A 15,893-nucleotide genomic window follows, 5' to 3' on the forward strand; every position below is an offset into this window, starting at 1 on the left:
CCTTGGGGACCCAGCCTACCCCTTAATGCCCTGGCTCATGAAGCTGTACACAGGCACCCTGGACAGTAGTAAGGAGCTGTTCAACTATAGGCTGAGCAAGTGCAGAATGATGGTAGAGTGTACATTTGGACATTTGAAGGGTCGCCGGCACAGTTTACTGACTCTCTCAGATCTCAGCAAAAGCAATATTCCCATTGTTATTGCTGCTTGCTGTGTGCTCCACAGTCTCTATGAGAGTAAGGGGGAGACATTTATGGCGGGGTGGGAAGTTGAGGCAAATCGCCTGGTGGCTGATTACATGCTGCCAGACACCAGGGCGATTAGAAGAGCACATCAGGAAGCACTGTGCATCAGAGAAGCTTTGAAAACCAGTTTCATGACTGGCCAGGGTACCGTGTGACAGTTCTATTTGTTTCTCCTTGATGAAAACCTGCCCCCTTGGTTGACTCTAAAATTCCCTCTAAAAAACCGCCCTCCCCCCTTCGATCACAGATTGGAAATAAAGTCACTATCATTTAAACACCATGTATTCTTTATTAATTGATTATAAAAATAGGGAGATAACTCACAAGGTCGACCGGGTGGGGTGAGGGAGGAGGGAAGAAAGAGCCCACTTCAATACGTGTTGAATGACAGCCTTCTGTCCACTAGGGTGGAGTGGTTGGGTGCCTGGAGCCTACCCCTCCACCTCCCACGTTCTTGGGCGTCTGAGTGAGGAGGAGGCTATGGAACATGGGGAGGAGGGAGGGCAGTTATACAAGGGCTGCAGCGGAAGTCTCTCCAGCTGACGTTCCTGAACCTCCACCAGACGCCAGATCATGTCCGTTTGTTCCCGCAGTAGTGTCGCTTCGTGCATCCTCTGATCTTCCTGCTGGCACCTCTCTTCACATTCAGTGTCTGCTTTCCTGTCCTGTGCTATCGTGTCCCTCCACCCTTTCTGCTGAGCTCTTTCAGTGCGGGTGGCCTGCATGAGCTCAGAGAACATTTCATTGCACATACATTTTTTTCGCCGATTTATCTGAGATAGCCTTTGGGACAGAGGAGGGAGGCTTGAAACATTTGCGGCTGCAGGAAGAAAAAAAGGGAGAGAAGTATTTAAAAAGATACATTTTACAGAACAATGGGTATACTCTTTCATGGTGAACAACACTGTATAGCACATGTGATTTCAGTACAAACTAACCCCCACATCCTTTTCTCTGGATAACTGCTTTAACCCTCCCCCCACCGCACCGCGTGCTGGTATCAGGGAAGATCCCAGCTAGCCAAACGCAAACAGCTCAGCGCCAATGCCTCCTCCGCTCCCCACCGCTTCGCTAACTGCAGGGAGGATTTCTTTTCAGCCACAGGCAAACAACCCAGTAGGAACGGCCACCTATGAATGTCCCCTAATTAAATTCTTGTATTTCAACTTGGTTACCATGGACGATATCACTCTCCTGAGGATAAAACAGAGAGATGAAGAACTGATGTTGCTTGAATGCCAGCATACACCAGGACCATATGCTGCCAGGCTTTGTCATGCAGTGATACCAGAGTACTTGTTACTAGCATGGTGTGGTAAAGTGTCCTACCATGGAGGACGGAATAAGGCTGCTCTCCCCCAGAAACCTCTGCAAAGGCTTTTAGAGTACCTTCAAGAGAGCTTCATGGAGGATTTCCGCTCCATCCCCAGACACATTAACAGACTTTTCCAGTAGTTGTACAGACCACAAATGCATCCCAAGTCCTCAGGGCAAATTAATCTTTAAAAAACACTTGCTTTTAAACCATGTTTTATATTTACAAAGGTACACTCACCAGAGGGCCCTTCTCTGGCTTCATGGTCCGGGATATGACCTTGGGAGGGTATTTCAGTCAGGCTGAGAAAAAGATCCTGGCTGTTGGGGAGAACAGTGTGCTGTGTGGTCTCTTCAACCTCTTCCTCCTCATCTTCCCCGTCTGCAAAATCCTCAGCCATGGCGACTGAGAGTACCCCATCATCGGAGTCCACGGACAGGGGTGGGGTAGTGGTGGCGGCCCCCCCAGAATTGCCTGCAGCTCAGCGTAGAAGTGGCATGTCTGCGGCTCTGTCCCGGAGCATCCATTTGATCCTTTGGCTTTCTGGTATGCTTGTCTCAGCTCCTTAAGTTTTATGTCGCACTGTGTTGAGTCCCTGTTGTGGCCTCTGTCCATCATGGCCTTGGAGATTTTTTCAAATGTTTTGGCATTCTGTCTTTTGGAACAGAGTTCTGATGGCACGGATTTGTCTCCCCATACAGCGATCAGATCCAATACCTCCCGTATGGTCCATGCTGGAGCTCTTTTTTGATTCTGGGACTGCATGGTCACCTGTGCTGATAAGCTCTGCATGGTTACCTGTGCCGATCAACTTTTCACGCTGGGCAAACAGGAAATGAAATTCAAAAGTTTGCGGGGCTTTTCCTTCTACCTGCCCAGTGCATCTGAGTTCAGATTGCTGTCCAGAGCAGTCACAATGGTGCACTGTGGGATAGCTCTCAGAGGCCAATACCGTCGAATTGCATCCACACTAACCCTAATTCAAACTGGCTATGTCGATTTCAGTGCTGCTCCACTCGTTAGGGAGGAGTACAGAAATCAATTTTAAGAGCCCTTTTTGTTGACAAAAATGGCTTCATTGTGTGGATGGGTGTAGGGTTAATTTGATTTAATACTGCTAAATTCAACCTAAACTCATAGTGTAGGCCAGGCCTAAAGTAGCAAGCTGATCATCGGTGCACACTTTCTCCTCCCATTGTGTCATCGCCCATTACTTTAGGGACGATGCCAAATTTGTTGAGCTGTGCTATGCTCTGTGTGTATGTGATCGCTGATTCATTTGCCTATATTACTGCTTGGAAGTCATCAAGAGTGGAATGCACTGTGCAATCACTCAAAGAAGAAAAACAACGATTAGTCACCTTTTGCAAATGTTGTTCTTTGAGATGTGTTGTCATATGTCCATTCCAGAACCCGCCCTCCTGCTCCTCTACATCGGAGCTTCTAGAAAAAAGGAATTGAAATCGTCTGGGCACTTTATACTTATGCTAGTGGCCCAAGGGAGCAGAGGGCACTTGAGCAACCCCTATAAGTACCACTGAGGGGAAAATTTAGGATGACTATGCATGGGGCATGCATACACCAGAGTAAAATGGACATGTGCAGCACATCTCGAAGAACAACAGTTATGAAAGGCTAGTAACCATTATTTTCCAATATAGTTTTCTGATCTTCTTTTCACATGTCCAAACCATCTAAGGGTGGATTCCCTCAGCTTTTCTGTAATTGGTACCAACATCACATTTCTCCTAATTTGTTCATTCTGAACATGGTCCATCCTTGAAACTCCAAGCATACATGTTGTTGGGTTTAGTGTATGAGTGTTGGGTGTCATTGGTGGCCTGTGATAGAAAGGAGGTCAGACTAGATGATCGAGTGGTCTCTTCTGGCCTTAAATTCTATGACTCTATTAATATTTTAATTTCCACTGTATTCAGGACCTGCCTTTAAATAAATATTAAATAATAAATAAAGGTGCTGCCTTTAAATAAATATTAAATAATAATGTTTTGAGAGCCCTCATTTCCCATTCCACTCTTTTACTCTAAGCTTGTTTGCTCTTAGTGTTGATCCTCAGGCTGGAAACTATTGGCTGAGAAGGAATACTTTTGCATGGAACTCAGGAACCCAAGCAACTTCATAAGTGTGAAGCTAGTAGTTGGGAGAAAGCAAGTGGGAAGTATGAGTGCTAGAGCTGGGAAAATACCCTTTGGAAAGCCAGGGAGGTGAGTCTTTATGAAGTGAAGAAGAAGGGTTTACTCAGGAGTGGGAAGGGAGGTGGGCCTGCTACGTGGAAAAGGAAAAGTAAGAGGGAACTAGGATAAATGTATATTTGGCATTGAGGACTGGTTAATTTGCAATTATAGAATTTTTAATGGCTCTTCAAAGTTGTTATGGGGGGAAGGAGTGAGGGTAGGGGCAAGTGTGTATTTGTACCAAGTGAGTTTTTCAAAACTTGGATTCTGAATTACACCTACAAAAACTGCACAAACTTTCATTTTTGCACAGGTAATTGCTCATGCAAACATTTACTTGCATGCACAAATATAAGATTAGTATATGGCAGTTACCTGTTTATGCAAGCATCTACATTTTATCTGGACATAACTTTGCACCCGAGTTTTGAGAATTCGTCCCTATAGCTGGCTCATTCTCTTTTTCAATTGTCTAGCTGATTCTGACCTTTGACCTTTGCTACTGTCTTCTTTGTAAAGGAATCAGATTTCCCATTGCTGGTAATGGTCAAATCAGAAATTATTAGTCAAAAAGTCTGTTGTTCAGAATCTGGAGATGTCAAGAAAGGTGGTGATGTTGATTTTACAGACAACCTTTTTTTTTGGTAGCAAAAATTTTGTGGCAAAAAATTGATAAATGATAAATAACGGTAATAATAAAGACAAACAACTATTTTCATGGGTCATCAAAGTACTCCTTAGTTTTCTAAGGCAACACTGCTCAATTTAAATTAAAAGTGGATGTTGAGAAGTCATGTTTTTAATTATTTAGCAAAATGGATATTACTGCAGCAAAAAAGAAAACTTCTTTGTTAAATTTCATTTATATTAGGAATCGCTCACTTTAATCACGTACTTTATCTCACTAGTTTAGACTAAATCCCATTCCTTTTATGATTAATCGGGTATTTAGTTTCATTGTAAAATAATTTAATGGCACAGAGTTTGACACTAATGAATAAAATATGATAGCTTTGTTTCTCTCAGGAGATAGAGTGGTTTGACTAAGTATTCTATTTTCCTTTTTAAATTAAAAGTAGTTATTCTTTTGAAGAATGCATTATGGAATTTGGCATAGTTAATTCGTGCTTTATTAAGGACTTCCAAATTATGTGAAAGTGGGAAATATTATATATGACAAGCAAAGCTACAGCACAGCACTGTTTATTTAAAAAAAGATCTCTTCAAAATTTGTTCTTTTATCTTTTTTAAGATTGCAATGTACATGACAAAATGTTTGGTCCTAATCCTAGACCTCAACTTTTAAATCTGTGCACATTTTTGCATGCTCTGGAGTTGCAGGTATAGAATGCTTGATGTACAGATGTAGATAGGAGTTGCATCTGCACACGGGTATGCAGATATCTGGCTTGCCCATGTAAGTTTCGTGCACATGTGGTTTTATGTACAAATTTAAATCTATGCCTCAGTGTATAAAAAGTAAAAGCTAAAACATGGTTAATAAAAGTGACTTACAGGGACATCATGTTCACCTAAAACGGACCTCTAATGGTGAAGAGAGATAATAGGGTTCTGGAAATGTCACTCTTAGCCTCTGTACCCTCCTGTTTTTCATCAAAAGCTTGCTGGAAGTGGATGGGACAACAGATGTTTTATTTCTAGAGTTCATATTGTAGCCTATTGGGCAGAATTTGTTTCTGGTTAGAGAATTTAGGGAGGGAAGATCTGGCCTGTCAGTGAAGTTGAAGAACACTAGACTTGAACTTCCATTTCCTATAGTCTGTGATTTGACTAGCTAGAAAGACCTCTGTTGTGGATGTGAGGCCACAGGAGATGGTAGTTATGAGAATTTGGAAAGGTTCAGCTATAGAAGGTGAGGTTTCCCCATCAAAAGAATTACAATTGACTCTTTACTCTTTCTTTCAGCTCCTCTTTTCTGTTAGAGATGTATAACATATATTGGAATATGGCTAAATTAATACGAAGTGTGCTAATCTTAAAATTGTATATCTGTGCCTTTATTCCATTTCTTTATTCCTTCATTCCCATCTCCTAGTTTAGTTGATTCTGTCTAACATATTTCCAGTTTCATTTTACCTTTTTGTATCTAGAGTTTCTTTATCGAGTGGTGTCCCTGTGGGTGCTCCACTCTAGTTGTCAATGCTTCCCTGCACAGGAGATCGGAGATTTCTCACAGCAGTATTCGGCAGGGGGAAGGGTGCACACAGGCGTCATCTCATGCAACTGTTGGCACCTCCTGTAGCGCGCGCACCCCCGACCGTCCCCTCAGTTCCTTCTCAACCATCCTCAGCTGCAGGCGGAGCTCCGTGGCAGTGTTCTCTTTGATACTTTCTGGGAAAAAAAGAGGTTACAAGTTACATAGCAACTTCTTTTTAGTCTGTACTTAGTTACATTGTTTCCTTAGTTCCTCTTAGAAGTTTTTCTGCCCCCCCTCCCCCAAAAAAAGATGGAGGGAGAGAACAAAGAAGAAGGCTTTTTCTCTCCTTGACTCCCCTTTGGGAACAGTTTCTACAGTTTACCTTTACAATTAACTCGCACCCATATCTCTTAAAAGGTTTTGTTCAATATCTTCATTAATGATCTGGAGGACGGCGTGGACTGCACTCTCAGCAAGTTTGCAGATTACACTAAACTGGGAGGAGTGGTAGATACGCTGGAGGGTAGGGATAGGATACAGAGGGACCTAGACAAATTAGAGGACTGGGCCAAACGAAACCTGATGAGGTTCAATAAGGACGAGTGCAGAGTCCTGCACTTAGGACGGAAGAATCCCATTCACTGTTACAGACTAGGGACCGAATGGCTAGGAAGCAGTTCTGCAGAAAAGGACCTAGGGGTTACAGTGGACGAGAAGCTGGATATGAGTCAACAGTGTGCAAGTAGGGTATTTGTCAGTAATTGTGACCAGATCGTTCCTCTTATTTCGACATTGGTGAGGGCCTCTTGGAGTACTGTTCCAGTTTTGGGCCCCCACATACTCAAGAACACGAGTGGAAAATTGGAAAGAGTCCAGCGGAGGGAAACAAAAATGATTGGGGGCGGGACATGCCTTCTAGGAGAAGCTGAGGGAACTGGGCTTGTTTAGTCTGCAGAGAGGAGAATAGGGATTGATACTGCTTTCAACTACCCTGAAAGGGGGGGTTCAGAAGAGGATAGATCGATGACAGAACAAGGAGTAATGGTCTCAAGTTGCAGTGGGGGAGGTTTAGGTTGGATATTAGGAAAAGCTTTTTCACTAGGAGGGTGGTGAAGCACTGGAATGAGTTATCTAGGGAGGTGGTGGAATCTTCTTCCTTAGAGGTTTTTAAGATCAGGCTTGACAAAGGGCTAGGTGGGATGATTTAGTTGGGATTTGGTCCTGCTTTGAACAGGGGGTTGGACTAGATTACCTCCTGAGGTCCCTGATATTCTGTGATTCTGTGAAAGGCAGGAGAGGCTTAACTGCAGTCCTGCCAGGCTCAACAGGAGTTAAAAAGTGTGACTCCTGCCGTGAACCGATGCCAGTCTTTGACGGCCACACATCCTGCATTCTCTGTCTGGGAGAAACTCATATCCCAGAAATGCGCACATTGCACAAACTTAACATCAAGGGCAAGACATGACAGGGATCTACACTTGAAGATGCTTCTGCTGGAGAAATTCCTCCAACCTCTGCAAGAGATGTCCTCTGGGGAGTCTCACAGACCAAGATCCCTGAGCTCTGATAAGGTTCAGACTTTGAAAATTGTCAGGAAGCGAGCCTCAAGCTCTCCAGCAAGGGTCTCTCAGAAAAAGAGAACTTCGCCGGTGAAGTCTTTACCCTCAGTGCTCCACTCATCCAGATTGAGCACTTATGAGGCACCGGGTTCTTCCAGCACCATCCCTCAGTGGACCCCTGCTGAGCCCCAATGCGTGGCACCGGAGTTGAGACGTCAGGTCTCCTCCACGGCATTGACTACCTCAGTGCAGAGCGTGGCACGGGCAGTGGCACCGCGATCAGTTTTTCCGCTACTGGCACCGACCCAAGACTTGATGCCAGCTAACAAGCCAAACCCAGCACCGGTCAGCACTCCAACGGTCGACTGCAACCCCAAGGCGGGACCAGCGCAACTCCTGTGTCCTGCTGACATAGCAGTTTCTTCAGCACCACAGTCACCACTGCTCAACACCGAACTCTCCTCGAGCTACATAGCACGGTACCATCCTTCATCTCCTGCACCACCCTCCATGCATGATGGTGAGGAAGAAGACATGCAGGACATTTGCTTCTCCTCTCAACGTTCATAGGGGGGAGGGATAGCTCAGGGGCTTGAGCATTGGCTTACTAAACCCAGGGTTGTGAGTTCAGTCCTTGAGGGGGCCACTTAGGGACCTGGGGCAAAATCAGTACTTGATCCTGCTAGTGAAGGCAGGGGGCTGGACTCAATTATCTTTCAGGGTCCCTTCCGGCTCTATAAGATAGTTATATCTCCATCACAGATGAGACCTACATGGAATGCCGTGAAGCCGAAGCCTCATCTCTCAGAGCATTCACAGCCCTGGTATGCACAGCACTGGCCTTACCAATTGTCACCTTATCCCACGCAATGGCCACAATGGGGTCCTTGGCTCACATACCAGAACTCCTATTCTGGTCCCCCTTCCCCAGCAACAAGAGCTTCCCGAGTACATCTATCATTACCACACAGAGAAACCTCTGACCCCCCTGAGACAGAGAGAGAAGAGGAAGAGAGATACTCTTTCAGGCCAACCTGGATAGTTCACCATCTGCCCCACACTCATCTTCTGCACCAGAGGAAGTGGTGATGCCGTCTACCCCTACAACACCAGATGACCTGAAATAGTACCAAGAACTCAGCAAAAGAGGAACAAACTGCCAAGAAATTGCCTTACATGAGATGCAGGAGAAACAACATAAGTTGTTACAAATCTTATGACCGACATCATCGACCAAGATTGCCCTCCCCATAGATGAGGCTATCATAGAGCCTGCAAAGGTAATATGGCAAACATCGGCACTGGCACCACCCACCAATAAAAGGACTGACAGGAAATACTTCGTTCCAACCAAAGGCATGGAATTTTTGTTTTCACACCCACAATCCTGCTGTCTGGTAGCAGAGGCTACTAATCAATGCAGTAAACAGCCTCATTTCTGCTCCTCACTGCACGATAAAGAACACAAGAGACTGGACCTCTTTGGATGGAAAGTTTACATGTCAGTCACTTTTCTACTTAGAGTTGACAACTGTTCTGCTCTACTAGCAAATTACGACTATTCTAACTATAGTAAAACACAAGAGCTCGTGGAGGACCTCCCCAAGCATAAACGTCCTCAACTCACTGCCATTATCAATGAGGGTCAGTTAATAGCCCACACAGTGCTACAAGCCTCAATGGATGTAGCAGATACAGCTGTCCAAACAACTGCAACAGCTGTGGTTATGAGAAGAAATATCATGGTTGCAGGCTTCGGGAATTCCAAAAGAACTACAGCTAAAAGTGGAGGACCTCCCCTTCGATAGGCATAAACTATTCTCATCGCAAACAGACAATGTCCTCCATACCATGAAGGCCTCCTGAGCAACGCTGTGTACACTAGGTATACACCCAATGCCTGACAAACGTCTTCGCTTTACACCATACCAAAGGTCATGAGACACCTCATTTAACCGTCAACAACCACGATACTTCACTCAGAACAGACCGAAACAACGGGCTCAGAGACGACGAGGTCCACAGAACCAGGCCTCGTCCACCCGTCCATCTACATTTAAGCCACTATTTAGAAGTCTTGGTTGAGGGTATACAAGACCTCTCCACACCTCTAACTCCAATAGATACCCCATCCCACAATTTTAGTCACCGTCTATGCCCATTTTACCATGCCTGGGCTGCGACAACCACAGATCAATGGGTTTTGGAGATCATACAATCTGACTACACCATTCCTTTCACAGCCATCCCCCTACCCTCCTCCCTTCCCTGTTCCTCTTCAGGAACCCTTCTCACAAGCACATTCTGCAACAAGAAGTAGACCACCTCCTACTGCTGGGTGCTGTAGAACCAGTACCACATCAATACCGAGGGAGGGGGTTTTATTCCAAATATTTCCTGACAGAGAAGAAAGGAGGGGGATGGAGGCCAGTCTTAAATCTCCAAAAACTCAACAGGTTCGTATGTAACCACAGGTTCAAAATGGTCACTGTGGCCACAATAATCCCAGCGCTAGATGCGGGGGAACTGGTTTGCAGCCCTCGACCTCCAAGACGCATGCTTTCATATTACAATACATCCTGCCCACAGACAGTTCCTGAGTTTCTCAGTAGGACCCAATCACTACCAGTACAGGGTCCTTCCCTTAGGACTGTCCACTGCTCCCCACGTATTCTCAAAAACACTCGCGGTACTAGCAGCACATTTACGACGCAATGGAGTCATCATCTTCCTGTATTTGGACAATTGCCTTCTTAAGGATGCCATCCAACAAGAAACGGCAGGCATGCTGAAGACCACAATAGACCTGTTTCACCAACTAGGTCTACAGATAAATGAAAACAAATCCACCCTGGAACCAACCCAGTGATTGGAGTTTACTGGAGCTGACCTAGACTCCATACACGCCAAGGCAATATTGCCAAACCATAGATTTACTACCTTGACTAATCTTATTTCCACGGTGACCATCAGTCCACAAACTTCAGTGGGGACATGCCTTCAGATTCTGGGACATATGGCAGCTACCACTTTCATAGTAAAGTATACCAGACTCCATATGCGGTGTCTGCAGCACTGGTTGAGCACGGTCTATGCACCCAGCAAACACTCTCTCAACAGACGTGTGACACTACCACCAAGGGTCATCCTCTCCTTACAATGGTGGACACAGCCAAGGAATGTATGCTCCGGGATTCCCTTTCAACAAGACCCTCCATCAGTGACAATTACAACAGATGCCTCCCTGATAGGTTGGGGCGCCCGCTTGGGTCACCACAGTGTACTAGGCAAGTAGTCTGCGACAGAAACCCTACTACATATCGATCTCCTGGACCTCCGCATAGTACACAATGCATGCCGACACTTCCTCCCACTTATACAAGAAACCTCAATCTCTATTCTCATCAACAATGTAGCATACATGTTTTACATCAATCGCCAAGGAGGAACCAGGTCTCACTTGCTATGCGTAGAAGCCAGGAATTTGTGGAACTTCTGCATCCGCAACAATATAAACATCACAGCATCATACCTACCAAGGTGCCAAAACACTACAGCTGACAACCTTAGCAGGCACTTCTTACAGGAACACAAGTGGGAAATCAACAACAGTGTTCTCAACACCATATTCCAAAAATGGTGTCACCCAGTAATCGATCTTTTTGCCTCAGCAACAAATCACAAATGTCCACTATTTTGCTCCAGAGCAAACCTGGCACTGGGATTATTAGGGGATGCCTGCCTCATCCCGTGGAATGTGTCACTCATATACGCCTTCCCACTGATCCCACTGATCCCACAGGTCATCTGGAAGATATGACTAGGCAGAGCATACATCATTCTTATTGTCCCCATATGGCCCATTCAGACTTAGTTTCCATACCTCTCACTTCTAGTAGTCTGTGCCCCGCAACCGCTTCCTTTCCAGACAGACCTCCTGTCCTAGAACAAGGGCCTGACTCTCCATCCAGACCCAGCGAAACTCTGTCTCAAAGAGTGCCTCCTCTCTGGTTCCAACATGGGGAATTGAACTGTTTGGGGAAAGTAAAACATCTATTACTAAATAGCCGTTGCCTCACCACTAGAAATACTTACCACCACAAGTGGAGAAGATTCTCCCTTTGGCATCAGCAAAAACAGCTGGACGCAACCATCGTGCCTCTATCTATGATCCTAGACTACCTACTAGAACTGAAAGAAACAGGATTAGCCATAAGCTCTATTAAAGTAAACCTCACTGCCATTACAGCCCTCCATGAACAGAGAAGGGGCTTCAATATTCGCTCACCCGATTTACGTGGCGCTTCCTGGCAGGTATACAGAACATGTACCCAGAAGTATACTAACCTGCACCACCATGGGATCTCAATCTTGTGCTCAAATATCTCACAAGACCACCCTTCAAGCCTCTAACAACGCCTTCATATATCAATGAAGGTTGCATTCCTAGTGGCGATCACTTCTGCCAGCCGTGTCAGTGAGATGGGAGCATTGATGGCTGAACCACCCTACATTGTATTTTCCAAAGACAAAATCATGTTATGTCCTCACCCAAAATTCTTGCCCAAAGTGGCTACAAATTTTCATATTAACCAAACCATACACTTACCTGCCTTCTATCCCAAAGCACATAACGACTCTCGAGAAGCAACACTGCACATGCTGGATGTCAGACAGGCTGTATCCTTCTACTTGGACAGAATTAAACCATTTCGCAAGTCACCAGGACTATTCGTCTCTACAGCAGAGCGCTCCAAGGGCTCTACTATATCGACCCAGAGACTCTCTAAATGGGTCTCTACCTATATTCAAACTTGCTACTGCCTGCATCACAAAGAACCCCCTGTGGGCATCAGATCCCACTCAATGCAAGCCATGGCGACATCGATTGCATTCTTGAACAATGTCCCCTTAATAGATATTTGTAGAGCTGCGACCTGGACATCGGAGCACACTTTTGCAAAGCATTATGCTATCACCCAAGGCCTTGTCTCAGACTCTATCATTGACCTTACAGTGCTCTCATCACACACTTATATATAACTCTGAACCCCTACCACCTCTAGTGGAGTGCTGCTCTACAAGCACCTAGAGTGGAGCACCCACAGGGACACCACTCGAAGAAGAAGAAGAAATTACTCACCTTGTACAGTAATGATAGTTCTTCGAGATGTGTTCCCTCGTGGGTGCTCCACTACCCATCCATCCTCCTCTCTGGAGTTCACACAGCCGAGCTCTGCAGTAGAGAAGGAATGGAGGGGACGGTCAGGGGAGCGCGTGTTACAGGAGGTGCCAATGGCTGCACGAGATGACTTCTGGGCCCGCCCTTCCCCCGGCCGAGTACTGCTGCAAGAAATCTCCAATCTCCGGCGCAGGGACGCACCAACTCCTAGAGTGGAGCACCCACAGGGACACACATCTCGAAGAACTCAAGGTGAGTAACTTCTTCTTTCTCTTACCACTCCTCTTCCTCTCTCTCTTTTCTCCATAAAACAAGGAGTAAAAATCACACTAATTATAGGTCCAGGCTTTTGTTATATTCAGTGTCAGACCAGTTTAAAAGAAAAAAAACACTTCTCAATAGAGAGATCAGTAATTATTTTCAGATTGGTATGTTGTTAGCCTTCAGGTCTAGCTATGTGTGGCTTAAATGGGCAGAAAGCTGGGGGTCCTGCATTAGTGTAAGAAGCATGTGTAGTCCTTGACAGTTGAGAAAGGTATTATCTTAAAATCATACAGTTCGTTGTCTTAATCTTACCTGTTTCTTTTTCAGCATGCTCTTAGAAGCCAGTCTCCTGAGACCAGCTAGAAACCAAGCTTATATATTAACTGATAGCAGCTTGGAATTGCTGTGAAATAATTTAAAACATTGATCTCTAATTTTATCAGCGTGTGAGATAAAGGCTGCTGAAACCTTGCCAGAAATGAAGTATGGTAAAAAAGCAAAATTGTTACTTTTATGGCACCTAAGTGCCCAGCAAATAAATAAGACAAGGCCCCTGCCCCAAGTGTCAAACTAATGTTATTATTTATCAAGCATCCAGCAATATCCTAGATACGTCACAAAATAAGAAAAAACAATAGAATGTACAATCTAGAGTTAACATGTGATATGACAGTGATGGTAATTAACAGGAAAGGACCAATGGAGAATGGGAGAGAAAAAGGACGGGGGTTACATGAAGTTCACACAGTGACTCAGTAAGGATGTAGATCATAGAATCATAGAATCATAGAATCAAAAGGTTGGAAGGGACCTCATGAGGTCATCTAGTCCAACCCCCTGCTAAAGGCAGGACCATTTTCCCTAAATAATCCCAGCCAGGTGGGGGTCTAGCCGGACCTTAAATAGCTCTAAAGATGGAGATTCTACCACCTCCCTAGGTAACCCATTCCAATACTTCACCACTCTCCTAGTCAGAAAGTTTTTTCTAATATCCAGCCTCGACTTCCGCAACTGCAACTTCAAACCATTGCTCCTTGTTCTGTCCTCCGTCACCACTGAGAACAGCCTAGCTCCCTCCTCCTTGGAGCACCCCTTCAAGTAGTTGAAGGTTGCTATCAAATCCCCCCTTAGTCTTCTCTTTTGCAGGCTAAATAAGCTTAGTTCCTTCAGTCTCTCTTCATAAGTCATGTGCTCTAGTCCTCTAATCATTTTTGTTGCCCTCCGCTGGACTCTCTCCAATTGTTCCACGTCCTTTTTGTAGTGTGGCACCCAAAACTGGACACAATATTCCAGATGCGGCCTCACCAGTGCCGAATAGAGGGGAATAATCACATCCCTCGATCTGCTGGCAACACTCCTACTAATACAGCCCAGTATGCTATTAGCCTTTTTGGCTACAAGAGCACACTGTAGGCTCATGTTCAACTTTCCATCTACCGTAACCCCAAGATCCTTTTCTTCAGCACTGCTACTTAGCCAAACAGTCCCCAGCCTGTAGCAGTGCATGGGGTTTTTCTGTCCTAAGTGCAGGACTTTGCACTTGTCCTTGTTGAACTTCATGAGGTTTCTTGTGGCCCACTTCTCCAATTTGTCTAAGTCTCCCTGAATCCTATCCCTGCCCTCCAGCGTGCTTGTCCTCCCATATTTATATGTTGTTTACCGGTCCTCTCTGTTGCTTCTTGGAGGTGAGATAGTACAGTGATGAAGCTGCAAAAATTATATTTGCCATTTATCTTTTTCCATAGATTGTTGGTTTTTTTCCCCTCTTTCTCCGACACACACACACTCACCATCTCTACATGGAAAGACTGGGACTGGGTTTAATAGATCTGTAGAAAAAGAAGTTAGTGTTACAGTGGTGAATGTGTTTTACAGGTCCTATGACTGGATGAATGATGAGGAGAAAACACATAGTTGCATTAAAAAAAATTAAATAATCCTCCCTCCCCACTTTAAAGCATTCCTTCCCATTTTCTCTTACGTTAAATATCTTTTAGTTCTCTCCATTCGTGGTTTTATGTGCTCTTTCTCTCTCCTCTCCGGGTTTTGCTCGATGTCTTTTCCCTTAATATTCTGTTTGCTCTATTTACTTCTTCCTCCTTTTATCTTCAGTTTATTCTCTTGCTTATCTAACCCATTACTGTCTTTCTTTTCTTCACTCCATAGACTGACAATCACCAGCTTGTTTTGTTTCACCTTTCTCTTCTCCCACTTCTAGATATTCAAGTCTTTCTTGTAGGTGCTCCTCATCCATCCAAGCTCCAAAAAATCATTTCCACTCACTCCCACCTTCCCTCATCATCTTCTCTGATCTTTGTTCCCACTATTCAAAGCCCCTAAATTTCCCTTTCTGCTTCCCAAGTGCACCATAATCTTTGCTTTCACCACCTGAATTCCCTTTTGATATCGGTTCTTCCCTTCTTTGAGGCCCCATTTCAGCCTCTGCTCTTTAAATTCTCTGAACTGAAGCCCTATCAAAGAAGAGAGAGGCCAGCTGAGTTCTTCTTTCAGCTCCGACAGCCACCCAGATCTTCTGCTCACATTCTCAGCAGCTATATTAGCTGAAAGAAAACAAATAGGAGGTTGGCTGACTTGCAGCCAACTAGAGAAGGTATCCATCATCAGGCAGCCTTAGCAAAATGTTTGTATATATAATCTGCATGACACAGGTGGGTGAGAAAATATTATGGGTCACTGTAACAGGAAACACCAGCTGTGGGGAAGCTTGAATGCCAGGACTTTTAAGCTTCCAGAAGTGCCAATATGTCAGATACCAACTACAATTTCAGCTGAATCTTTTGCAGTGTTCTATAAAAACTGTATTTGTTCATCTCTGTTATTTTTTAAATTTTCAGTTATTTTTACTTTTTCACTGAGAACTGAATTACTTTAAAAAAATAAAAATTAAAATGTTTTAAACTTGCTTGTGAAATAGTAAGTTGTAACCCTGTGGCTGACATCTCAAGTGATACCTT

General features: G+C 44.7%; 1 protein-coding gene and 1 pseudogene across 5 annotated transcripts in view; one reads left to right on the forward strand and one right to left on the reverse strand.

The window, feature by feature from the left end:
• The window catches only part of VPS13B (vacuolar protein sorting 13 homolog B), a 996,761-nt gene that overhangs the window by 509,902 nt on the left and 470,966 nt on the right, over positions 1–15,893 (forward strand). The gene's annotated exons all lie outside the window — the stretch shown is intronic.
• Positions 1,717–2,369, reverse strand: LOC142046248 (uncharacterized; annotated as a pseudogene).

The sequence above is a fragment of the Chelonoidis abingdonii genome, chromosome 2 (assembly GCF_003597395.2).
Source record: "Chelonoidis abingdonii isolate Lonesome George chromosome 2, CheloAbing_2.0, whole genome shotgun sequence".
Taxonomy (NCBI): domain Eukaryota; kingdom Metazoa; phylum Chordata; order Testudines; family Testudinidae; genus Chelonoidis; species Chelonoidis abingdonii.